General features: G+C 38.9%; 1 pseudogene; it reads left to right on the top strand.

Moving 5' to 3' along the window:
* The first annotated feature begins 272 nt into the window (after positions 1-272).
* The window catches only part of LOC120239940, a 36283-nt pseudogene continuing 8982 nt past the window's right edge, over positions 273-27573 (top strand).

The raw sequence follows: 27573 nt of genomic DNA, 5'->3' as shown, positions 1-27573 counted from the left end.
ATAGAGTCCAATGCAGGGCTTGAACTCACAAATCACAGGATCATGACCTGAGCCAAAGTGGGACATTTGACTGAGCCAACCAGGCATTCCTAGAAACTTTTTTTTTTACAAAATACCAGTGCTAGGGCTCTACCCCTAGAGATTCTGACTTAATTTATATGTGCTAGACAATATGACAGGGAATGTTTTAAAAGCTTCAAAGGTGATCTTTCTATCCAGCAGGGTTAAAAGCAGCTCTTCTCAAACTAATGGGCATATGATTTCTACAAGACATGGCAAAATCAGTAGATCTCGATCCAGAAGGTCTGGTGTTGTGCTTCCTAGGTAATACTTAAGCTGTTTGAAGGCCACACAGTGAGATGTTAAAAAATGGAGGGGAAAGTGTGAGGAAAGAGGGTCCACACTCATGTCTTCCCAGGACTGTTAGTAGGTGAGCCCTCCCTGACCAGGGCAAAACACACTCCCACTCCCCTGTCTGTGGTTCTGCCTTAACTGTCAAGTTGAGCATATGTTCCCAGAGCTCAGAGACGACCTTCTGAGCTATGAAAACAAGCAACTGTCCAAATGTCCAGAAAGGCCCCAAATCAACCAAGACAATTCTAATGGGAATCCCAGAGTGAGGAAATAAGAGTCAAAGCAGTGAACTTTAAAAAAAATGAATCTGCCTTTGTTTCACTTTGGCTCTGTGTCTGCAGGGAAACTCCATAAGCAGAAGCTTGTGTGGCCCTAGTTTAGCCACATGGCAAACGGGCTGTAAGAGAGGAAGAAAGACATCAAGGAAGGATGGCACACAGTCCAGAACACACCACACAGAACACTAAATTCCACAGACCTAAGCTTTGGTCACTGGGAGATTGGACCCTGGGAGTTCCTCTTGCAGTGACTGCCACTCTCTTCTGTCTTCACTTTCCTGATATACTGCTTTTCTCATCTCCCTTCCCTAATCAGAAATGTCCAGCCAGATGAACTCCAAACTCTGTGTGACCTCTAATCCATGTAATTCCTCAGCCTTACCTACAAAGACACTCTTCTTTTCTCTCCTCCCAAATGCAGTGGCCATCTCTTTGTCAGGGCTAACAGCATGACATTTCTCCACCTGGAATATTCTCCTTTGTACATTTCCTGTTGCTGAGATTCTCCAGCTCTTCCCAAGGCCCAGCTCCAGCCCTTTCTCTTTTCTGTTAAGGCTTTTCTCACCTTCCAGCCACCATACCTTCCTGGGCACTTCTAGAGCTTTCCTTTATAGTCCATGAATTTTACTTGCCCTGCTTCTCCTGACTTACTATCTTTTCATAAGAATATACTGCGTCTTTCTAACCACATCATAAACTTCTCGCTGGAAGTACTATACTTATACTTTCTTGTACCTCCTGTACCCAGTATGGTTCTATATAAATAATAGATGCTACAGCAAGATTTGTCACACATTTATCAGAGAGCTCACCAGAGCTGATGAAACTGGGATTCCCCAAGGCAAGATTCTCAGGCATCTCCACTCACAGACAAGGCTTCCCACAACTAACAAAAGTGTTAGCTGCCTCAATGCCTCAGATACCTCTCTACTCCAGTTATGTTTGCCATTATGTGCCACCAAACAGTCCCTGTTCTGGATTCCTGCAAAGCCTAATGCTTTATACCCCAAGAGTCCTCACACCCAGCCAACCCTTGTGCTAGGGTGTGAATCCAATTCTATAACATAATCTTTAGGCCTGTCCAATTTTCTGTCCTTGTAAGGAAGTAAAAATTCCTTTCAGGATCGGGCTCTCAGTCTGTTCCTTTGAAGAGAATAACAATAGGGCGTGGTCAGGAGAAAAGTAGAGACCTAGCCAAACTGTCTCCTGGAAAAACTACTCAAATTGCTACAACAAACAGGTATGGCCACTCCACTAGCTCTGAGCAGAACTACACCAATGCAAGGCTGCAGATACATATGGAGGAATCCTATCCAATACCATCCACACAAGAACCATTTCTTTGTTTTTCTATGGTTGGGGGGAATCTTGTCCAAAAAATAAATAAAAACAATGAAAATGAAGGATGTGATCATTAGAATGCACCATGAGAATACTACAAAAGTAGACTTTGCCGAGGGGGTCTTAGGAACGTCCTACGGTACTGGCAGCCCTTTACAAACAGCAAAAGAAAACTGAGACTCATTTGCTGCACATTCTGGATTCTCCCCCAGGGCTCAGTGCACAACGGCCCTGCTCTGTTCTCCCCTAGGACACATAGCCAAAAATGTTAGTCTCAGTTGCACACCAGGCTTGCCTTAGCTAAGTTCTGTGTTGTCCATGGGCACTAAATGCTGCTCTGAATCCTCCCCCACTGCTGTTAGGTTCCTCTTTTGTTTTGGTAATACTTCTCTCAGGTCTCTGTCCTCCCCCATTTCAGACACGTTGAGAAAATAAAGTTAAGTCAACTTAGAGGAGGGAGAAGAAGACTTTGCAAATTAAATTGCTAATTAAGGAAGTACCAGCCTGAAGAAGCTAATTTGCACTGACCTATTTAAAATAGCTAGCAGTAGATCAGGCATGAATTAAGGTACAGCCCTTTTATGCATCGGCCAACTGGCCTTCTTTCAGAGCAGCAGCTATCAATAATTCCATGCTGAGGACCAACTGATAGGGAATCAACCACAGGCCCCTGGAATGCCAGCATTCCCCACTGCTCTGTTTTCCCAGTTGTCAGATCTGTTTATAAATTGTCCATTTATAGCAAATCCAGCACCTGCTATGAACACCTCATCCTGCCAAGTGTTGGAGTGCATCTCAGAAAGAGCCACTATAGACTTTTCCAGTTCCTTTTAACCTTTCCCAACCCAGGAGTTTGAATATTTGCCTAGGAATTCTGAGGGAGAACATATTCTATACGGAAAAAGCTAGTCTATTATAAGTTAGCATTTTGCTCCACTAAAAAAAAAAAAAAAAGAAAGAAAGAAAATCATCATTCCCTTGGGAGACACAACGCTCTCTTTCTGAACAAGTCTGACACTGGGACACATTTAAAAAACTCCAAAAAAATTCAGCAGGGTAAAAATGCTCTGGGGGAAAGTTAAGGGAGGCTTTCTTTTTAACTCTATTATGTAGCTTTTTAGCTCACTGTCAGTACTTCCACTTAGCAGACAATGCTGTCTGCTGCTCCAAACCATTATGTACAATGTATTTAAAGACACTCCCAGGGCTGAAAACCCTATAGATGACCTAGATTTGAGCTTTTTCTTGCCAATTATCCATTTGCAAAGTGCCTAGAATTAATTCTCAAAGTTCTATCCCTCCTCCAATTCCAGTACACTTCCATTCACTTTGTTCTTTGTAAAACAAAATAAAATCAATGGCATACATATAATATTTGTAGAGTGGGGGTTCATGGTTTCTAGAGGGTTATGAAGTTCAAACTAGACGCTTTCGTGGATAGAAACGTATGGGTAACCTCCAGGAGGTGCAGTGACCCCTTGATGCTTCAATTTATGCCTTCCCTCAATAATCCTTCTCAAGCATAAGACTGTCACTTTTTTTTTTTTTAAGCCAAGAGGGAAACCCTAATTAAGAGCACGGAGCAGAGGCCGCTGGTATGAGGGGGTGGCATTTCTGATTTTCAATTCTACATTCAGGGGGGAAGCCATATATTTTTATGTGAGGATTTGAACGTTTAATATCTCTTTTTTAAAAATGTTGAGGTATCTGGACACAGAAGACAGCCTTTGCAAGGTAACTGTTCTTACAGGGTCAGTAAAGTAAGGCAGTCATGAGATTAGGCAAAACAGAAGCGACTCAAGAAACAGAATCAGAGGGCATGAAATTAAACACCTATAAAATTAAAAATGCTTGCTCTGCGCAATGGATTATCCTTTGCAGGGGCCAGGGTCTTCAGCATTCCAGTCTGGGATAGCTTACAGCTTTTTGGTGGAGTTTATATAGATTAAACTAAACTTAGATTACATATGCATCAATTATTTTTTTCCAAAATGGAATTGTGCTTAATCTATTACATGTTACTCCAGTACAAATCATCTTTGCTTACTTTTTGGTCATTTGATGGCCATCTGTTTTACCAACCTGGATTCTTTCACTCATCACAAAAGTCAGGCCCCATTACTTGAGATGATCTCTGAGATGCCCCTGCTGGAGAAAGGAATGTGCAAATTAAGAGACTACAAATCAGTTTGAAAACTCAATGACTCCTTCCCATAAATCTGTGTCCTTAATATTAAAAATCATTTGGAGGTGCTGAAAAGAGAACTGATAGCTAACAGAAAACAGCAGCCCTACTCTCTTCAGGGCATGGATTAGCAGTTGAGAGGGACTATGCAGATCTAAATCCATATTCTGCTACCAAAAATAGAAAAGAGGAAACCTTTGAAGCCAAAGAAGGCCTAAGAATAACTGTCAGCAAAGAGTTAGAGCTCCATGGGCAGGAAGCAATGCTCAAGTGGCCGTTTTGTGCTTCTTTTTTTCCCCCCTCCCCAGTGGCTTTCACATTTATCCTGTTAGAAAGATAGCTTTCAAAGACTTCCCTTTAACACAGACACATAAGCCTTCACAACCCGCCTTTCTACAGCAGCTCAGGGGCCTGGTGTTTCACATCACTTCCACACAGCCCTTGGGTTCGGTGTGATTTCCCCCCATGGATCATTTCAATCTGTTTAAGGCTGAACAGTGAACTCTTCATAGACCACATTACACAGAGAGCCTCAGTAGGAAATGGCTGGCCAAGAAACATTTGTTTCCTGTTTTGCTTTTGATAATTTTACATTTCAACTCAACCTAGCTTTCATCCTCTTAATTTTTTTATAGTCACAAAAATCAATACATCAAACCAGTGAAATTTGTTTTATGACACTATGAAAACATACACTTGAATCTATCTTATAAAAGATATTCAAGTTAGAAGAGGTTTTCTGGAAACAAGACAGTGAGGATGCTTTAAAGTGGCCTGTGGGACAACTGGAGAGGCACAGAGGCTGAAAGGGTTATTAGAAGGAGATGTGGCCAATGTGTGGTTATAAGCAGCTTGAAGGCCAAGGAATGGAAAACAAGTCATGAAGGAGAATAGGGAAAATAAGACACTGAGGAAGATGACAGAGTCTTCTCTAGCCAAACAGCACCTTATGCAAATGAGGAAAAGGCACCCCTTTCAAGCACACACAAACTGATGCGAAGGTGCATGGCTTGGTTTCAGCTCTCACTCTTCCCTATGACCAGATGCCCTTCTGCAAGGCACAGCCTAATCATACCACACCTGGGGTTTGTGAAAAATGCGTGCAAGAGACTAAAAGGCTCAAATGGGGAACTTGAGACGAACTGTCAAAAAAAAATGTCACAGATGCTTCTGGCAGCATACAGGAAATCCTGTTTTGAATCAAAGAATTTTGCTGGTGAGTGTGGTTGGGGGAGGATGGTTGGCAAAATTGACTTCTCCAAACTAGCTGTATCAAAACATCCCAATGGAACATTTTATCTTTTGTCATGTTTCATATGAGGCATGCATCATTCATTTTTTAAAATATTTATTTATTTTTTGAGAGAGAGAAAGAGTACAAGTAGAGGAGGGGCAGAAAGAGGGAGACACAGAATCCTAAGCAGGCTCCACACCATCAGCACAGAGCCTGACATGGGGCTCAAACCCATGAACTGCAAGATCATGACCTGAGCTGAAATTAAGAGGTGGACATTCAACTGACTGAGCCATCCAGGTGCCCTGTATTGCTCATTTTAAGAGAGCTTTTTGTTCATCACATCTAATGAATATCTTCCAGGATTAATACATTTTATATTTATTTGTCAGGATCACAATCTGTGCCTTGATACAAAACCCTAGAACTAGTATATAATCTGAGCACAGTTCATAAAATGAACCGTTGGGGATTCTTAACTGCCTTTATCTAAAAGTTCTTGAATGTTTTATTGAAACAACGTATTAAACTTCAGCCAAAACAAAAAATAAAATAAGCCCTACCACTCAGACAGATTGCTTTTTCAAGGTCATTGCCTCAATTTGTACTATAATCCTTTATCAATCTGCTTAAGTTAGGTCCAGGAGTTGCATCATAGTCAGCAAAACTAAAATGGGCAAAAACTATAATCTCACAGAAAAGAGGGAATCAAGAGAAGAAAGAGTAAAACATGACATTACATACCTATTATTAAAAACACAATCACTATTTAACAAATGCTACCATTCTTGCTTTTGCTCAGGACCTGGGCATTCAGTGACTGTGAGGGAACCTTTAACGTTTATAACAATGTACAGGTTTTACAGCTCTTCAACAACTGTTACAAGTACCATCTCATCAAAAGCTGAGAATTCAGACAAGCTGAGAGACTTACTCAAGACCAACCAAATAGTAAGTGACAGAACCAAGACTCAATTCCAAGCCTTCTGGCTCAAAGCAATGACCTTGCTAGGATACTGGTTCTCTGGTTCAAATGGACACATGTCCTGATAGCTTTTTGTATCATGGACAGGTCTACCTATTTCTAGGATGACAAACAGCCTGAGTAGTTGATGGGATCAGCAATGATTTATTCTAGCAATCTGAATGACTTAGCTTTTGAATATCTATTTTATTTTCAAAAGATATTTTCTTCATGCACTCCCTCTGCCAAACACATTTATGGAGAAGTTAGAAAGTTAACTGATTTCAGTTAATAATAGCCTCTGAGTTATCTGGTTCTATAACACTCCATCTCTCTCCATACAATGCAGGTTCCTGATTAAAAATAAAAAACTATTTTAAAAAATTAAGGATATCTTTGTACTTATAATTGCATGTGTCTGAAACCAACTTGATTAACTTCAAAGTATCAGGGTCTCAAGTTGTCTAACAGTGACAAAATAATTTGGGAGGTTTTAAGGTCAGAGCTGGCAGTGATCCATTAGAAAACCTGCTTCCTAAAAGATTTTAGCCATGTAACTAAGTGATGACACCAGATGGTCAAACTCATCCATCATCACATTTTTACAATAAAAACAGCATCCTTAGAATAAATCTATTGGAAATGACACATATAATCTAACCAATTAACTAGTGATATTTTAAAAAAATAGCCTCTAATTGCCTATATCGACCTAAGTCCTAAATGTTTAGATTACACTGTTACAAGTTATCATTTCCCAACATATTCTATAACACCAAAAATTCTACTTCTAGTTTTCTACCCTAGAAAAATTCTTACACGTATACAAAAATGTTTGTGGGCAATGCTGTTTGACATTTTTCAAAAGTTAACAAACAACCACCCCTCACTGGAGAAATGGATTCAAATACTCACAATCAATGTAAATACAATAGAATGCTATATAACAAATAAAACAAATGAACTGAATGTACACATTTCAAGATGGATAAATCTCAAAATATATTGTTGAAAGAGAAAAGCAAATTGCAAAAATTTATGTTTAGTATGCTAGTTGTTTAAGTCCATTTGGGCTGCTACCACAGAGTTGGTAGCTTATAAACAGAAATTACTTGCAGTTTTGGAAGCTGGAAAATCCAAAATCATGGTACTAGCATGGTCAGGTTTTGGTGAAGGCATTCTTTCCAGTACACACTGCAAACTTCTTGTGCTCTCACATGGTAGAAGGAGCAAGTGATCTCTCTGGAGTCTCTTCTAATCTCATTCATGAGAGCCCTCATGACCTAATTACCTCTTATAGGCCCCACTTCCTAACACTACCACCCTATGTGCTTAGAATTTCTACATATAAATGCAGGAGGGAGACACATTCTAATCATGGCACCAGTATTTAAGTAAAAACTTTAAGCATACAAAAGAAATTATAAATGGGTATACACAAGAATATAACAAATGAATGAATGAAAGCATTCATGGAAATTACACATATCAACTTGACAAATGGTGTCACCTCTAGAGATAAAAAGAGAAAAAAGAGAGTTTTGCTCTACCTATAATTCTTTTAAACCTTTAGATAGATTTATGGGTTTTTTTCAGAGTAATCAAAATCATATAGCACTCACATTAAAACATGCATATAGACCAGTAGAATAAAACAGGAAGTCCAGAACCTGTTCTACTTTGCATATGTTGTCAAATGCTTTTTGACAAGGGTGCCAAAAACACTCAACAGGGAAAAGACAGTCTTTTCAGCAAACGATGCTGGGTAACCTGGATATCCACATGCAAAAGAATGACTCATAAAGTTGGACTAATACCTTACACCACATATTAAAATTAGTTCAAAATTAATCAGAGACATAAACATAAAAGCTAAAATCATAAAACTCTCAGAAAAAAATATAAGGGAAAAGCTTCAAGGCACTGGATTTGATAAAGGTTTCTTAAATGTGACTCCAAACACATAGGCAATGAAAGAAAAAAATAAATCAGATTTGAAAATTTTAAATTTTGTGTATCAAACAACACTATTGACAGAGTAAAAAGACAACCCATAGAATGGGAGAAAATATTTGCAAATCATATATCTGATAAGGAATTAATACCCAAAATACATAAAGAATGCCTACAACTCAACAGCAAAAAAAAAAAAAAAAAACCAACCCAGGGCACTCGGTTGGCTCAGTCAGTTTAGCATCCCACTCTTGATCTCACAGTTTGTCAGATGGAATCACCTATCAGCCTCTGTGCTAACAGTGCAGAGACTGTTTGGGATTCTCTCTCTCCCTTCCCGGCTTGCTTGACCTAGCTAGCTAGCTCTCTCTCTCTCTCTCTCTCTCTCTTTCAAAAAATAAATAAACTTTAAAAATAAATGTATCTTAAAAAACAACAACCCAATTTAAAATGGGTAAAGGACTTGAATAGATAATTTTCCAAAGAAGATATACAAACGGACAACAATCACATCAAAAGAAGTCCAACATCACTAATTATTAAAGAAATGCAAATCAAAGCTACAATGGGATACCACATCCATCAGGATGGTTATTATATAAAACGAACAAACAAAAATATGTATTGGTAAGTATGTGGAGAAACAGGAACTCTTGGGCAATGCTTTTGGGAATGTAAAGTGGTGCAGACAGTATGGAAGGCAATATAGTGGTTCCTGAAAAAATGAAACATGAAGTTACTATATGATCCAGCAATTCCACTCCTGCATATATACTCAAAAACAGTTAAAGGAGGGAGTAAAACATATTTATAGACCAACAAATAGCATTATTCACAAGAGCCAAAAGACAGAAACAACCCCATGTCTGTTAGCAGATGAATGGATAAACAAAATGTTATATATACGTGCAGTGTAATATATTCAGCCTTAAAAAGGAATGAAATTCTGATACATGCTACAGTCATGGCTAAAGCCAGACTCTTGAAAAACATTATGTTAAGTGAAATAAGCCAGACACAAAATGACAAATATTGTATGATTCCACTTACACAAGGTACCGAGAATAGCCAAATCATAAAGTAGAATAGTGGTTACCAAGGTCTAACAAAAGGGGAAATTAACAGTTATTGTATAATGGATACATGATCTCAGTTTGGAATAATGAAAAAGTTCTGCTGATGAATACTGGTGGTGCTGTACAACATGAGTGTATTTAATGTCACTGAATTGTATACTCAAAAGAAGTTAAAATGGTAATTTTAATGTTATATCTTTCATCTCAATAAAATTTTTTCTTCAGTAGGTGGAGAATGAGGTAAATCAGAAATGGCAAACTGCCAAGATTAGTATCTCTTTAAATTCAGTGGTAGGTTTACAGATAGTCTATTAGTTTCTGTATTTTTTGTATGTTTGAAATACCTCAGCTTAATTTTTGTTAATTTGTGGTAAGTTCTGAAGAAAAGTTTTCACAAAATTATTCTGACCCTCAGAATGATGAGACTCTGGGATAAGATATTGAAGGCTGAAGGTCACCTCTCAAATTATTTGATTAGTCTCTTTTGCTCTACAAGAGAGCTTCTCAAATATAAAGTGAATACAAATTACCCAGAGATCTCATTAAAATGCAGATTCTGATTCAGTTGGTCTAGAGAGAGCCTGAGAATCTCCATTTCTCACAGGCTCGCAGGTGATGCCTATGCTGCCAGTCCATAAACACACTTTGAATAACAAGGATCTAAAGAATTATAGTATTCTACATGTACTATCTTTCATCTGAAATTGTCTTAATTATGTATTTCTAGATGATAAAGAGCTAAAGCCAGGCTTGAGTATTCTTAAATGAAAATTCATCATCTTATAATTTGTGTGATAAAAACTACCATACAGCAATATAACAATGAAAGGCGAACCATTACTGAAAGTATTTCACAAAGACTACACCTCTGTTAAAAATATGAATTAGGAACTTTGACTCAGCTATCAAAATATATAAAAAATGCATAGTTTAGGACATATTAATCCCTCTTCCCCAAATGAGTTGTGAAATAGGAATTACTATAGCACAAATTTCCACGGATGGGAAGTTATTTTACTTAATTATACAGTCCTTAGTCTCTTTTTATTTTGTAAATTCCAGGATAATCCTAGGTTGGAAGCTAATAATTTCACCCACTATAAAATGACTGATTAATTGCCTAAAATTAAAAAAGCCTCTTGCACAAGATTTCTTGCCAGAATGGTCTAGAATCTGGTCTGTATGGTGGGCCTCATGAGGCCATTCTAGTTAACTGAATTAAAGCTTCAGCAGATACAGGGGCACCTGGATGGCACAGTCAGTTAAGCATCCTAGACTTGTGATCAGCTCAGGTCATGATTCCAGGGTCATGGGGTCAAGCCCCACACTGAGCGTAGAACCTTCCTATGATCCTCTCTCTGCCCTCTCTCACTCTCACTGGGGGGGGGGAAAAGCTTCAGGAGATACAGTGCTCCCAGAATTGGTACAAATGTGATCCACCCCATTGCTAAAATGTAAGAAATCCTCTATATCCCCGTTAACTGTCAAATCATCAAATTCCTCCTTGAAATCAAGCAGTATGGCTCCCTACATAAGTATAGGTGATTAGGAATAAGCAGACTCCCAGCATAATTATCCCACTGTTGAGCTTGTTTTAAATAACATAAGAGTACAGTATTCAAAGCATTCACTAATCTTTCATCAGCCTATCATTTCAGAGACATGAATTGTCTTCAGTCCAAACTGAAAATTTTGACACATTGGTTCTTTGGAATCTGTATTCCAAACTCTCTGAAAGCAATAGTTATATCAATAATACATACATAGGTACCGCTAACTTTTATGGTGCCTTAACTCTGTGATAAGGGCTGCTCTACATGCTTTACTTTCATGGATTATCTCCTTGAATCCTTATAACAACCCCATAAGACACATACTATCATCTCCAACTAACAGTTAAGAAAACAGACTAAGAAAATTAAGTAACAGGTCCAAAGTCACAACATAAGTGGCAGTTTCTGACTCCAGAATATTGTCCTTCACCATGACGCTCACTTGCTAACTTTGTTATTACTACTCCCCATTGTAAACAGTATCAAACAGGACTGCTCCAAACTGCTTGGTAGAACTCCAGTAAATTCAAAGAATGTCCCTTGCTTATAACAAGTATTCTCCTCTATGTCTTTATTCAATCCCTTTGGAGGAGTCATTAGAAACATATGGGCCTACTGGCTAATACTGTCAAGAAAGAAATACCATTCTATTTGGCAGAAATCTGCAATATTTAAGCAGAAGATCACTAATGCGTCTACTGAATCACTCGGTTCAGTTTGCCCACTTAGTTAGCAGCATAGCTAAAATCTAGGGGTGTCATGAGATTTCTTTTTGAAGGATGGCCAGTTGGAATACAAGCCTGAAAAACAAAAAGCTGCATTTGGGAAAAAGCAGCACATTTTCATTTCTAAGGTAATTGAATTCCCTCCCAAATGACTTATTTCCCTCCACAAAAACTAGACACTTACTTCCTGGGCTTGATATTTCATCAGCAATAGAAAGACTGTATATACATACAAAATATTAATGGCTCCAAAAGAGGTCACATTGATTCAAGAATCATCTACTTACTGTGCCAGTGCTAGAGAGCTCACACTCTGGGTGGATCAGAGGAAGGCAGGACTGAAGGATATAGACACTGTCAAGTCAGAAAACAGAAAGCCCAATCTATTTCAATCCCATTTGCAGTCTTAAATTACAACTTTTACTGACAAAGTCAGTATTTAAAACAGACATTTCTCAATAAAATATAATTCAAAGGTAATTTGTTGCCAGAGGCCAAATGGCTCTTTTTCTTCCGGATTGGCATAGTATATTTTCCTCAGGACGTGAAGGCATTTAAGATATATTTAACTTGAGAGAAGAAATCAAGAGACCACAAGGCTTCCTAAAGATACAGAAGAATGAGTGATGATTCTTTTAAAATTAGTAACTGCAAATCAAACTACCAAAGAATTAAAGAGAAGGAAAACAATTATTACATTAATCAAGGTGATTAATTATAAAGGATCTAAAGTACATTTCTCTTATTTATCTTCTTTCACCTCACAAACATAAGAAGTTATGCCAAAGCTAAGGACTTCATCATGAATGGGGTCAGAACTACAGAATGGCCAATAGGTATGAAACATACGTTTCCCCCCCACAGATTGAACCCCCTTGATTACGTCTTTGGAGTTGTGCTAAAGGTACAGGTGTACTTAACGAAAAGCAGAGTCACAAGTCATTTGAGGCCACTTATCTGATATTCATGTGCAGAGATTTATGTAGATATTTGGTTAATGCACAGGTTCGTTGTAATTTTGCACAGAGCACTGAACTATGCGTTGCTGGTGAGAACACAAAGAACACACCATGTATCAAAATATAATACAGTTATCATTTATTATGTATACCTGCCATATTTCCAAACTTTACGATTACCCTACAGAATTCAACAAATTATTCTAGTAGACTAGTGCCCTTGAAATATTTCAGTCTTGGGAGATTTTCACTTAAAAACTGATGAAGACCACAAATAATTTCTTTTTATGCAGGTTCTATCTATATTTATTGTATTGGAAACTTAAAAATGACAAAAATTTTAAATATCTATTCATTAAAAACCATATGTTAATGTATTTTAACAAAAAGTAACTATATTTTCCAAAACAAAGAAAAATTAGTAAGAGTGGCACTGTTTAAATTTTGTCAATCTTTTTTAATGCCTGCCTTAATGGAAGACAACTGAGTCCTTTTGCATTCAATCTGCTCTGATAGGTTGCTATGGTTAAAGTATATGAAAAAGATCCACTCTCAGACACATATGCAGTTGAAAAGAGAGAAGCATTTTAATAACCTTTGCAGATAATTGTGAATATTCTTTTCTGATACTGTACCGAAACACAATAAATAGGTTTTTAAAAATTAGTTGCAATGTGGAATCTAAAACAAAACCCTAACAACAAATTTTTTTTAATTTTTTTTTTTTTTTTTAATTTCTGAGAGAGAGACAACGTGAGCAGGGAATGGTCAGAGAGAGAGGGAGATACAGAATCTGAAACAGGCTCCAGGCTCTGAGCTAGCTATCAGCACAGAGCCTGATGCGGCGCTAGAATCCACGAACTGTGAGATCATGACCTGAGCCGAAGTCGGACGCTTAACCAACTGAGCCAACCAGGCACCCCAACAAATTTTTCATAGTTACACTAAAATCCATTTATCTTCTGCACTTTAATGGATCGTTTACCCTTGTTATAATGTAATGAACTATCATTTGGAAAGTGTTAGTTGACGAGAGTTATGAAAATCTTCCAAATGTTGACACATTTTTTTAAAATTTTTTTAATCTTTATTTTTGAGAGAGAGAAAGAGGGACAGGGTGGGAGCTGGGGAGGAACAGAGAGAGGAAGACACAAAATCCGAAGCAGGCTCTAGGCTCCAAGTTGTCAGCAAAGATGCAGGGCTTGAACTCATGAACCGCGAGTTCATGACCTGAGCCAAAGTTAAATACTTAACTGAGCCACCCAGGCGCCCCAACATATTTCTTTTTACAAGAACAGAAGTTTACCTTTGTTGATTATAATAACACTAACATATAATATTTATTAATGTAACACTAACCTCATAAAAAATTGTTAAATAGGAAAATATCAAACTCACAGTGATAGACACAGTTTTTTAGAATTTTAATTATTGTTTGAAATCTCAGGTTTTAACACTGGCAAAGATACTGCCAGTTGTTTTCTTGAAAGTAGAAGTCCTCTTTTTTTGTTAATTTTAAAGAAAATGTCCACCAAACACCCAAATTTAAATATCCACGGTTTGCCAGTCATTCCTTCAGGTAAAGACAGGATTCCAAATTTAAAAACTTGGGTAACTTCCTCTTTTCAAGATGACGTGTTTCAATTTACAGCAGAAGGGCTTCATGAACTAAACATCAATTTCATCACAAAGAATATTTAAAAATAATGCCCATTGCATGGTGGTGAAGAATACACCCAATTACAACTAGTCCAATTTGGTACTGTTGCCTTTATTTCTGCTGAGGCACTAGCAGCTTTTGTGCCATCTGTGCAAATGTCAACACAAATAAAAAATAACCTCTTACTATTATAAACACTGTTTTCACCTGGCTGACTCCCAGAAAAAGTCTTAGAGAGATCCCAGGGGTCTGTGGCTCACACCTTGAGAACAAGCGGAGGAGACTACAGCTCCCATAAAAATTCATCATCTGTAAACTGTGTTCTCTAGGAGACAATAGCTATGCAATTCTGTAGTGTGGTTACTAAGCAGAAGGCCTACCAGAATGAAGACTCTTGACTGATGATCAAATGTTATGTGCTGAAATGCCATTTTCATTTGAAAAATTGTCCCTCTATGTTGTCATATGGTAGATGACAGTAACCATGAGTATGGGGGCGGGGGGGTAGCTGCAGAAGAAGGTTAGGAAAATGAGACTAGAAGAACCCAGGAATCCCAAAGACAGACCTGACCTAGTTGATTCACAGCCAGTGCTTAATCAGCCAATCACCTAATTATCACATCTGGTAGACAGTGGAAATGCCAGGAGCCCCAAGAAGACAGGTCTGGTATCTGCCATTCCAGATAGCCTCAGGTGAAAGGGAACATGGGCAGAGATTGCTGACATCTGTGAGTTAGTTAGGTATTTCCAATGAGGACACTGTTATGCCAGATACCACTGGGCTGGGGGGGGTCCCCTCCCTGTCCCTGTGGCTTAGTTGGCAAGATTTCTTTGTCAACATCCTTCCTGGTATCTTTTAGCAGGTATTTCCATGCTCCAGTCCCATATTTACAATGAAGTTTCAACGGAGGAGCTAAGTAGCTCCTTACCTCCCCACATCCCAAAACTGGACCCCCAGATCTTGAATAAATATCTAACAGTACGGTTTCAAGAATTCATGTTTGTAGTATAGCTTTGCACTTTTCATCTTTGGTGTCAATTTCTTTTGTTACATTGTATTTTTAAAACCCTCATTCTTACTACTCAGAAGTGGCATCTCTTGTTCCAGTGATGCTGATGAGATTTTTACTGGTGCCATCTGGGTAACAAGAAGGAACAGCTGGGGTAAGGGGTATGTACAAGGTCTTTTGTATTGGGTAGAGAAAACACTTAAGAGACACCTTAACAAAGTTTCCCCACATACCCTACATGATTTATTAACTAGCAATTCCTGTGGTATTAGTAAAATCTGTAAGTAACTCCACATTATAGATGGAGAAATGGAGGTACACAAGGTTTAGATAACTTAGTTAAATCAGTAGACAAATTTAAGATTTGAATACTCTCAACCTGATGTGTTTTCCAGTCCAGTGGTTCTGGGGGATTTCAGGATCCAGGCTCATATTCCATCTCTCTACCTACCACCAACCTTCACTCCTATCCCACTAAAAAAAAAAAAATTTTTCAGTCCAATTTGCTATCCATATTGTTGATATATCTGAGGAGTTAATTAGGAGAGTGATAATGACAGTGAATATTAAATACCAGCAGCAAGAAAGAAAGAAAAGTTTACTAGAACAGCTTTTCCATGGTGGGTTTTAGTTACAAAAATATGTTTTTGACATATGCTTGGTTGGTTTTTTTACTTTTTAAAAAATTTTTTAATGTTTTTTATTTTTGAGAGAGAGCATGAGCAGAAGAGGACCAGAGAGAGGGAAACACAGAATCGGAAACAGGCTCCAAGCTCCGAGCTGTCAGCACAGAGCTCAACACAGGGCTCAAACCCATGAACCATGAGATCATGACCTGAGTCAAAGTCAGACGCTTAACCAACTGAGCCACCCAGGTGCCCCTCTTGGTTGGTTTTTAAAAATAAATTCTGAATACTGATCCACTTGCACATTTTACCCTAACCAGCAGTACACTCATTTCATCTATAATTAATGTCTACAAGTAGAACTCTTAACTTCTTTCAATTAGATTGTTAGGTCTATATTTGTATGATAGAAAGTGCTCTATAATTTAATACCTATTTTTTAAATGTGTTACTTTGAATCGATTTGTAACCACAGTTGCCATGTTTTCTTGGTCTTTGTTCTGTAAGAAAAACTTCTGTTGGATTTTGATTTATAGAACTAAAGATACTCTGACAGAAGCATAGGGCAAGCCCCACTGTTATTAAGGCTTCATGCAATTATAGGTAGAAACGAAATTTTAAAACTTTCTACAGTACAGCATGCATTCATATTGAGTGATCCATTTTATTAGAACAGTGAGTTTCTGCTATTGCTTATTTCTACCTTTGTCACTGGACCCTCCATCCCTTCCTCAGGCAATTAGCTCATTATGGATACTTGAATTATTGATAATAACTACTTGGCACTTAATTAGGGCACTGTGCTAATGAGGCCAAATTGCAGCTGCGTGTCTGTGGCTGTCACTGGTTTCACTCCATTCACCCTAACCTCAGTTCACTGTCTTGCATCATGCTTTCTAACAAGTTCACAAAGGGGACTTAGTAAGCAATCAAGAATTAAGTCAATAAAAAACCAACAATGCTGTTAAATAACGTTCAAAATGTTTATGCTACTAATGGAAACTGAAGTATTACTAAAGTTACTTTAAAATCTCTTAACAAAGATTCAGTGTCCATAATGTTCATGACACTATGCTAGCCATGGTGAGTGATCTAAAAAATGAATAAAGTCTTATCCCTACCTTATAGCCTAAAATAGAGGTGGGAAGATAATTATAATGTGTATGTCATTATTAAACTGTTATGCTGAAGATAATGTACAAAGCCCTTTATATATATTACCTTATTTTCTCCACCACCATTTAGGTAGGTATTATTATCCCCAATTTACTAACAAAGTAACTGGGCTCAGGAAGGGTAAATGATTTACTGAAAGATACTAAGTGCCTGAGCTATGATTCAACTCATGCCTCTTTGACTCCAAAATCTTAACAGTTAACTACAATACTACAAAGTACAAAGACTTAAAATGGTAAAACAAGACACCAAAAAAAAAAAAAAACAATTTAATATAGTTCAAATGTTCCTACACTTAACCAAACCAAAAAAAAGTCACAGAAAAATCAAGAATACACAAATCCTGCTTTTGCTTCACCTGCTCCCATGAACTATTTGGCTGCCTGAAATGTACATCCCTCAGCAGCTATTTTGGGGAAACCACAAAGGAGGTGCAGTCTCATATGTGCTCACAAATCATTCTTTCAGCTACAGTCCTCAGGAGGCACCTAAGTGAGGCTTTATGGAACACGAAGCATTAGTACTAGACCTTGTAGACACAGAGTCTTACTCTAGGTAGACTGGAGGAAATAGAGTCTCAACTGACTATGAAGGTGGTATTTAGAGAACACACAAATAATTATATTAATCTATACTTAGTTTTGGAATTCCCTCAGAGATGGTCACCCACAAACCCACTCACACATTGAACCTGATCACCCAAATCTCTCAGTCATTATTAAGGGCATTCAAAGGGTCATGTCTGGGGCTTGAATCAAAAACAAGCATTTGAAAATGTGGAATTGAAGAAGTTGCTTTTGGGAGAGGGGGCACAGGGAACTGGGGTTTGATTTCTGTTACAAAGACAACATTAAATGTTCACTACACCATTTTTTGTGATCATACAGAAAGTGCTCTTTCTCTACACATAGATGGGAACTAATGGAATACAGATGACGGTACTGAAACCACTTGTTTCACTTGTCATTAAAAACATCTCCCTCAATAGTCTAGCATCCTCTTCCCACTTTGTGGTGATCTGGGAAATCATGTATTCAGATAACATAGTGGAATGAGGAAAGTCCAACTGGATCCCTGAGTGATACCTTCAAGATGAGCTGCTAAGAAAAACTATATGGTTTGAGTTACACTCTGATGTAAGCAAGAAATAAATCTGTGTTCCATTAGGCAAGTAAATTTGGTTATGTTACCAAGACACTCCCTAATCTATCTTCACTGATATGGCCCCTTTTGGAGGCTCCGGACTCTTAATATATATCAGCAACTTTTTATCCCAGGGATGTCACTGTGTTCGATATATAGGATAACAAACAACAGGTTAGGGACTATGGGAGACAAGGAGTTGTACGATCCAAATATTCCTTGGTAACAAACTAATAAAGGAGGAAAGGGACCACACCACAAAAGATTGCTAACAACTACCTGTATGTACCAGTAGGTCCAGGGAAAGATATGTAGGACTGGATTCTGAGGGTACTTTATTAAGGGACTGGAAAATAAAATCAAGTAGTGAATAGTGTGTGTACTTAGGGTTGTTTTTCTGAGATCTAGGATTTAACATCTTGGAGAAGACCCTAGGAAATGGTAAACTCACTACTCCAATAGATCTCAGAAGTTTGGAAAAAGGGATGGACATGCTGAGTGAAGTTCAAATGCCAGAATTACCATGGTGGATAGTGGATAAAGGGATTAAGAGCTCGGGGAAGTGGCCATACTGGAATGGATATACTATTTACGGCCAGAAGACCATCAGAAGATAGTGTTCCATAGAAACCCCAAAGTACACACAATTTGTAAAGCCATATGGTATACACCAGTGAGAAGGGGAGAAAAAAAAAAAAATGTTGGCTCCCCTTTGTCGGCCAGGGCTGACCAGGGTGAGAGATACCGTTACAGAACTGGGCTGACTGACAGCAAAACAGGGCTCCAGAACACACAGTCTAGAACCCAGCAGTTTACAGTCATTGCAGGAATCCGTAAAACTGAGGTGGCAGTCTAGGGTGCCTAACTCAAAGCACAGCACCCAAAGGAACAAAATAATAAATGGCAGACAAAAATACTATTCAACCTGTACTAGGAGAAAGTTAAGGACAGATAACTGGGAAGTTGCGAGCACTCATCCCAATAAATTGTCACAGTCCTTGCCCAATTTCTGGACCTGAGCCAGTTTTCAGCTCCAAACCATTGTCTGAAGATGTGGACAAGTTCGGAGGAAAAAGGACCATACCACACCATTAATAAGGAAGCACAAACCTGGTGAGCCTCTTGAAGTTCTGGAGACAACATATCCACATGCAAGGATACTTTGCCAGCCTACAGATTGAGTTATACAAAAGGCTGCCAGATTTCTGGGTGGCCTAGAATGGAAAAGGGCTGTACAGCAAGTCCAGCTTATGGTAAAAGTAACCCTGCCACTCAGGCCATATGATCTGCAGACACTATGGTGTTGGAACTATCAGTAGTAAGAAAAGTTGCCATTTGGAATTGATTGCAAGTCTCAGTAGAAGAATTATACTATGAAAAACTACAGGTTTGGGGCGCCTGGGTGGCTTAGTCAGTTAAGCGTCCGACTTTCGCTTAGGTCATGATCTCACGATTCATGGGTTCGAGCCCCGTGTCGGGCTCTGTGCTGACTGCCAGCTCAGAGCCTGGAGCCTATTTCAGAGTCTGTATCTCCCTCTCTCTCTCTGACCCTCCCCTGCTCACGCTGTCTCTCTCTCTCTCCTAGAAATAAATAAAAATATTAAAAAAAAAAAAAAAACTACAGGTTTTATTCCCTGTTTCAGTGTCTGCTTCTAGAGAACCCAATCTATGGTCAGAGTAAATGGGATACTTCCAACCTTGCCACATGATGAGGATGCACTACAGAAAGAAATAAGGAAAAAATACAAACTTCATGAGAAGCATATACTGAGTGTATCTAAATGTTTCTGTATTTTATAAAGGGAAATTACCCCCCCAAAACAGGCAATTCATTACTTCCTCCATGAAAAGTTTTCTGAAGAGTACCACCAAGATCCACTCCATGTACCTTTTCATAGGAGAAAGAGACCACTGTTCTTCCAAAATCATTAAAGACCCAACACTCAAGTAGCAGTGTCAGAGTCTGATCCTTATATTCACTAAAGAACATCAAGAAATGTTGGAAATTGAAAGGATTTTGCAGGTCTTTACCCCCATTGATAGAGCCTGACATCATTCTATGGAGGCTTCAAATGTCTGATAGTCACTTTCCAACTTCCTTTGGGACTATGGCATGGAATCTAAGGATAAGTCTGCTGAGGTCTTCTATGAAACGCTTCCTCCCGGATTTAAAAAAAAGAACTCATAAGGAAGTAATGCTCTTGTGGCCTCAAACCATGATAGTCATATGCAACCATCAGGAGAGATACCAAGCTAAAGATGACAGCACAGTAAGACAAAAGGGCCTGCATCCTTGATTTTAACATGGAGCAGTTGAACCAATTTCCGAAATAATCTTAAATCCAAAATTTTTATTTGACATAATATGTCTCTTATTTTTAAGGTCATTTTTACTTGGATATTATGATTTTCAGCCAAAAGTACTTTGTTTAAGCATTATCTAACCCAGTGACTTTGTTTCACAGATTAAGAAACTGAGATTCCAAGTGAGTAAGTAACTTGTCCAACATTTAACAGGGATTAAGTGAAAGAGTTACAACTCAAATGCAGGTGTCCTGATTCTTGGATTAGAGCACTTTCTGCCAACCCTTGGACAACATTCGAGTTGGAATCAAAGGGAAGTAGAAAAAATAGAGAGAGGCCTGGTAGGCTCTGAAGGGAAGCAATCTCAGGCACTCAGGGAGAAGAGGATTTATAAGACAAAGGACAGACCAAAGGGACAGGGTTTCAGCCAACTGTGAGTGACTTCCCTGTCTTGTTCCTGACCTCATACCCCACCCTTGTGTCCCCAGAAAGCCAATTAAAAATAAGCACTGACCATGTCACTGTCCTAGATACATAAAAATAACATTACTGTACATGACCAAAAGTGAACCAGATTCTCTGAATTTTTTTCCAACTTCCAAAAATAGTTAGGACTTTCTGCCAAAGAGAGTGGGGCTTGAATTCCCATGAAAAAAAAAAAAATCGGTTGATGGCATTTGCTCCAGTGTAGAGATAATTAAATACACAGTCAAGAATGGAATTCTCCATGTTCTCTCACCCTACCAGCCTGTTTTCTGAAAATAAAGGGGGGAAAAGAAACAACCAAGATGTAGTGAAGAAAGCACTAGACTTGGAATCAGGAAAACTGGATTCTAGATTTTAGGAAACAGATACCATTCTTTTTAATGACCCAGTATCTAACCCTTCCTTTACAGGTTAGAGGAATCTCTCATTTAAAGACACAGAGCCCATCTTTCATTGAATAAACTTAAAAGGCCAGATATTTATTAACCCAGCCTCCCTTGCAGCTAGAATTTGGGCACTTGATGGCTCACTGTGATGTCTTATTTGATGTGTTAACTTACCAGGCCACAGGCTACCAGATACATGGTTAAACAATGTTCTGGGTATGCCTGTGACAGTGTGCCCGTAAGGGTGTTTCTAGATGTGATTAACATTTCAATCCATGAATTGAGTAAAACAGACTGCCCTTTCAAAGGTGGTGAGTCTTGTCCAATCCAGGGAAGGACTGAATAAAATGAAAAGGCGGAGTAGAAAAAATGTGTTCTTTGTGTCTGACCTTCCTCAGGCTGAGATATCGGTCTTCTCCCACCTTTAGGCTCAGACTGGGACTTAATGCCATTGGCTTTCCTGGTTCTTAGGACTCTGACTTGGAATGAAACAATATCATCAGCATTCTTGGGTTTCCAGGCTTGCCAACTGCAGATCTTGAGACTTCTCAGCCTCTACAACGGACACATTCCTCATAATAAATCTCATTCCTTATGTAATTCCTACAAAAAATCATATACATCCTACTAATTCTGTTTCTCTGGAGAGCCCAGACTAAAATATCCACCAATCAAAGGCACTATCCCCAGATTTTGAACAGGAAGTGGAAAGAAGGATGGGGCAAAGAAGGATCCAGAAATAGAGGGTGGTGAAGAGAATGGGAAGGCAAAGAGAGTTGATTAGACCTTCCTAGTTGAGATATGACCTAGAATCACAGGAAATAACCCAGGGGCTTTTCAAAAAATATTTAGGGTATGGGCTCTTATTTTATCTCTTAGTGTTGAGGCACTGAACATTATTGATTCACAAGTCAGTCTTTGACTCTTGGCCAGACTGCAAACTCCATGAAGAGAGAAATCTTCATCAGCCTGTTCACCACAGTACCCCTGCACCTATCTTAGTGCCAAGAGATAGCGGCTACTCAAAACTATTTGTTGAATGAAGTCATTTTTGTGAAGGAACACATCAGCCATTATTTGCAAATAGGACCATTTTGTTTTGAGCTTTATAATGACCAAATTAAACACTGCTCAGTGTAGGAACTTTGAGGAAACCCCAAGCTAACAGTAGCATAATAATAACTAAAGAAGACTTAACTTCAGGTTTGACTGCAATTGGAAGAAGTCACAACATTGGACATTTCTCTAACAATGGAGGATCTAGTGATTGACGTTTTGACTGTGAGAATGATAACCTCCAATCATACAAATTCTCATACACCATGCCAAGATAAGCTGGGATTTAGGGTGATAAGACCTGCCTGGACCTTCTCTGACTAGACAATTTCAGCAGTGACTCAACTTACATTCTGGTCTTGTTACAGCTTGCTGTTGCCATAAAAGGGCAAAAGTGGGATCGAAGGAGCAATCTTTAAGTCTAATAAAATAATGACTCTTAATGTGTTTATCATATTATAAGAGAAATTTAGTTTAAAAGGTAGCAGAAGCCTACAGTTAAATGTGCATAAAAATTGAAAATGCAGCTTCTTTTGTCAGAATTGTACTTCCTCAGGTCACTATATGGTGTAGCAGTGCATAGGGCAGGGCACAAAGGGACCCTTGACAGTGCTTAATTGTAACAGAAACTTCTCTGGGCTAATCCTGGGTACCCTAACACACTGTAGAGTTATCACTTACAAGCAGACATTACATGTTGGTCATTGTCTAAGTGCTTAACATGCACTAACTCAGATAATCCTCACAAATCCCAGTAAGTATGTTACCATCATTTCACCCATTTTACAGATGAGGCAAAGCAGGCACAGAGAAGTAAGTAACTTGTACAAATTCACACAACTATGATGTGAGATGTGAGGAACTTAGATACAGACCCAAGCATTTAGGTCTGGGTCTGTGCCCTTAACAATTATACAAGTAAACACTATCTGAAAACCTCAGTACCTACTGCCACAGATAACATGGTTGGTGCTCACTGGCAAAGACGAATTAGGGCTAAGAATTAGTGAGTGTGGAGGGGCTGAGGAATAAAGAACAAATTTAAGGCCTTGAAAACACACACATACATACACACACACACACACACACACACGTCACCTTTGGTGTTGTTTATTTACTGACTATAGGGGCTTCTGGGTAGCTCAGTCAGTTGAGCATCCAACTTCTGCTCAGGTCATGCTCTCATGGTTAGTGAGTTCAAGCCCTGCACTGGACTCTGTGCTGACAGCTCAGAGCCTGGAGCCTGCTTCAGATTCTGCCTCCCTACCTCTCTGCCCCTCCTCTGCTCATGCTCTGTCTCTTTCTCTCTCTTAAATATAAAACAAACATTTTTTTAAAATGTATTTACTGACTATAAAAATAACATGTTTGGGGAGTTTGGGTGGCTCAGTTGGTCAAGCATCCGACTCTTGACTTCAGCTCCCACGGTTCCCAAGTTCAAGCCCCATGGAGGGCTCTGCGCTGACAGTATGGAGCATGCTTGGGATTCTCTCTCTTCCTTTCACTCTCTGGCCCTCCCCCACTTGCACACGCGCGTGCACATGTGTGTGTGCATGTGCTCTTTTTCTCTCTCAAAATAAATACTTTGAAAAATAAACAAAAATAAAATATGTTCACAGGAGAAAATGTGGAAAATATTAAGAACTTTAAAAATTAAAGCCTGGAGCCTAGAGAATTTATGGAGCAAAAATGTATTGCAGGGGCACCTACGTGGCTTAGTTGGTTAAGCATCCAACTTTGGCTCAGATCATGATCTCATGGTTTGTGAGTTAGTCTCATATTGGGCTCTGTGCTGACAGCTCAGAGCCTGGAGTCTGCTTCTCATTCTGTGTCTCCCTTTCTCTCTGCCCCTCTGCCACTCATGTTCTATCTCTGTCTCTCAAAAATAAATAAACATTAATAATTTTTTTAAATTAAAATCTCATGTCAGTTTCAGTCTTTTATATCCATCAACATATCTTGTTCATCTGCTCATGTGTCCTATCAATTATTCAGTATACTTTTGCACTGTCCTGTACCTGGCTGTGTGGAGCAATTATAACTCAGCTTTAGTTTACAAGAGGAAACAAAACACAGCTAAGAAATGTCCATTATCTACAATTTTATTAAAAGTGATGGAGCACAAGGGTCTTAAGGCAGCAAAACTAAACTGCTTAATACTATACTAGACATTTGTTAAAACGCTCAGAATGTGTAATACCAAGCATGAACCCTAATGTAAACTATGAACTCTGGGTGATAATGATGTATCGATTGTAGATTTATCAATTATAACAAATGTACCACTCCAGTGAGGGAGGTCCCCCATCTGGGGGACAGGAGTTATGTGGAAGTCTCTGTACCTTCTTCTCAATTTGGTTGGAAACCTAAAACTGCTCTAAAACAATAAAATCTATTTAAAACTCAAAAAATTTTAAGTTTGAAAAATTGATACAAAGTTAAAATAACTAATGCATGGTATTTATTGTATGCCACACATAGTTCTAAGAAGCTACAGGAATCAACTCATTCAGTCCTCCCTACAACCAAATGGATGAGACTATCCTTAAATACTCTCTTTACAGATGAGGGAGCCAAGGTGCAGAGAAACTACCCAAGTTACCAAAACTCACAGCTATTAAGTGGTAGAGGCAGACTTTGAATTTGAGCAGTGAGCTCCAGAAGATCCTAATCACTACTGACCCCTGTCTTCATGAAGTTTTGGGACAGGTAAAGATAGTAGGAATGCTTCAGTGAAGAGCAGGGGTGAAGGGACAGGGGAGCTCTAGACTGATATAAGCAGGGCAGAGGAGCATTTGAGGAAGATGAAGGAGTCCTCATTTTTCCTTTTCCTGAAGTATTACAGAGTCTCCCAATACCTTGCGGGTGCATTTCCACCAATACAGAATGCTAGATTTCTGTTCCTTCTGTGGAGGGTTCATACCAAGCAAAATGACAGCCATTTCCAGAAAGATAGTGATAGTGGACATATGCCCAGCACTACTAAGCACTGTAGATATATTGTATCTTTAGGCCAGAGTAAAGTATCTCCGTCTGGGTCACCTTACCCTATGCCTCCCTCCTCCTTCTCCTCACAGCCCTCTCTATCTCAAATCTCTTCCCAGTGACAGCTTGCCCTTGTCCCTCTAGAACTGCCCCAGGACACTGCCCTGCCAGCACTTCCCCACCCTCTCTCCTGGCACCTCTGCTCAGGTTGTGGTTTGGCCCTGGAGGTCTACACTGGCCAGGGACAGCCCGAGACAAACTTCAGATAATGATAAAGTTCCATGTTTGCCTGAGGCATGACAAGTCATTCAACAGAATCTCGTACTAGTTAGTACTCCATCCCAGCTGTACCCTCACTGTACATACAGGCCTGCAGAGGACAGCCAATCCTGATAGGCCTGCTTCTCTGCCTTATCCTCCCTCAAGGTACATTACTAAGATTTCTTTCTGACAAATTTCTTTCTATGGAATTTTCTAAGTATTCAAAGTATTCAACCATTTCACAAGTGTGCTTAAAACTGTATCAAACTAGGGAGCCTGGTAGCTCAGTCAGTTAAGCAGTTAAGCATACAACTGGCTCAGTCATGATCTCACAGTTTGTGAATTCAAGCTCTGCACTGCATTCTGTGCTGACAACATCACTGACAGCACAAAGCCCGCTTGGGATTCTCTCTCTCTGCCTCCCTCGCCTCCCCCCCCCCAAGATAAATAAATTTTTTAAAAAACTGTACCAAAATATACCTGAATACATTTTTTCTTTCTTTCTTTCTTTTTTTTTTTTTTTTACAAATAGTTTATTGTCAAGTTGGTTTCCATATAACACCCAGTACTTGATTACATGTTCAATAGTTATAAGTGGTAGCATGACTCGAAAGTGAACCAATAACCTTCCTATACTCCCTGTAGGCACATGCCACCTTTCTTCCATCAGAAGGAGAATATACATAGAATATAATATAGACTGGTTTGTTACTACTTTCAACNATTTTTTCTTTCTTTCTTTCTTTTTTTTTTTTTTTTACAAATAGTTTATTGTCAAGTTGGTTTCCATATAACACCCAGTACTTGAATACATTTTCAAAAGTCATCGGTGGTAGCTTGACTCCAAAGTGACTGTCATCAATTCCTATACTCCCTGTAGGCACATGCCACCTTTCTTCCATCAGAAGGAGAATATACATAGAATATAATATAGACTGGTTTGTTACTACTTTCAACAATAGAATGTGGCAGAAGTGACACTGTGCCACTCTGGGCACTGGCCTTGAAGGCACTGATAGCTTTCCTACCCTACCTCATGGAGTCCTGAGTGCCATGGAAGAAATCTTGGCCTCTTCACTGGAGGAGAGGCCATGTGGAGGAGCACAGAGACACCAGACATGTGTGAAGAAACCCTACTGAATGTCTAACCCGCTCAAGTCTTCAGATGACTCCAGTCCCTACCTCCACTTGACTGCATGAGATCCAAAACAAGAAATGCCAAGTCATTTCAACCCACAGAATCATGAATGACAATAAACTGTTTTTAATTGTCTCTGTTTTGGATCAGTTTGTTACACAGCAACAGATACCTAAATTATGATCAAGCCCACCTTATAGAAGATAACCGCTCTCAACATTATTTTCGTCTGTACATTTCCATGTATAAATGTCCATTTTAAAATAAGCAATGATACTATACATGTATTATATTCTGATTTTTGTGCCTGTTTCACACTAAGAAAATAAATCTCAAAACATAAAATTGATGTTATTTTTCTCAGGACTTCTCACTGCCTTTTTATCCCTCTTCTTTCACACAGGTTTACAGAGATGTGAAGATATACTTAAATAATGTAACCACAGGAACATAACATGCCATGCCCAAAAACAGCAGTGTAAAAAGTGTACCACTAAGCAGTAATTAATATATGAGGACAATTTATATTTAGCAACTTGGACAAAAGGGTTCCTTGGTGCTCCCCTTTCCCTTAGAGTTGCCTTGGAGGACCTTGAACCTGACACTGACTCACAGCAAATGAGGCCTATTTAGCAAAGAAATTACAGGCAGAGCTATGCCAGAGTTAGTTAAAATTCCTCCTCCTCCACCTCATGCTGGCTCTCTGACCTTGGGCAAATG

The sequence above is a fragment of the Hyaena hyaena genome, unplaced genomic scaffold (genome assembly GCF_003009895.1).
Source record: "Hyaena hyaena isolate Hyena2069 unplaced genomic scaffold, ASM300989v1 scaffold_241, whole genome shotgun sequence".
Taxonomy (NCBI): Eukaryota; Metazoa; Chordata; class Mammalia; order Carnivora; family Hyaenidae; genus Hyaena; species Hyaena hyaena.
The sequence above is the reverse complement of the archived record's forward strand: the minus strand, read 5'-3'. Positions and strand labels throughout refer to the sequence as shown.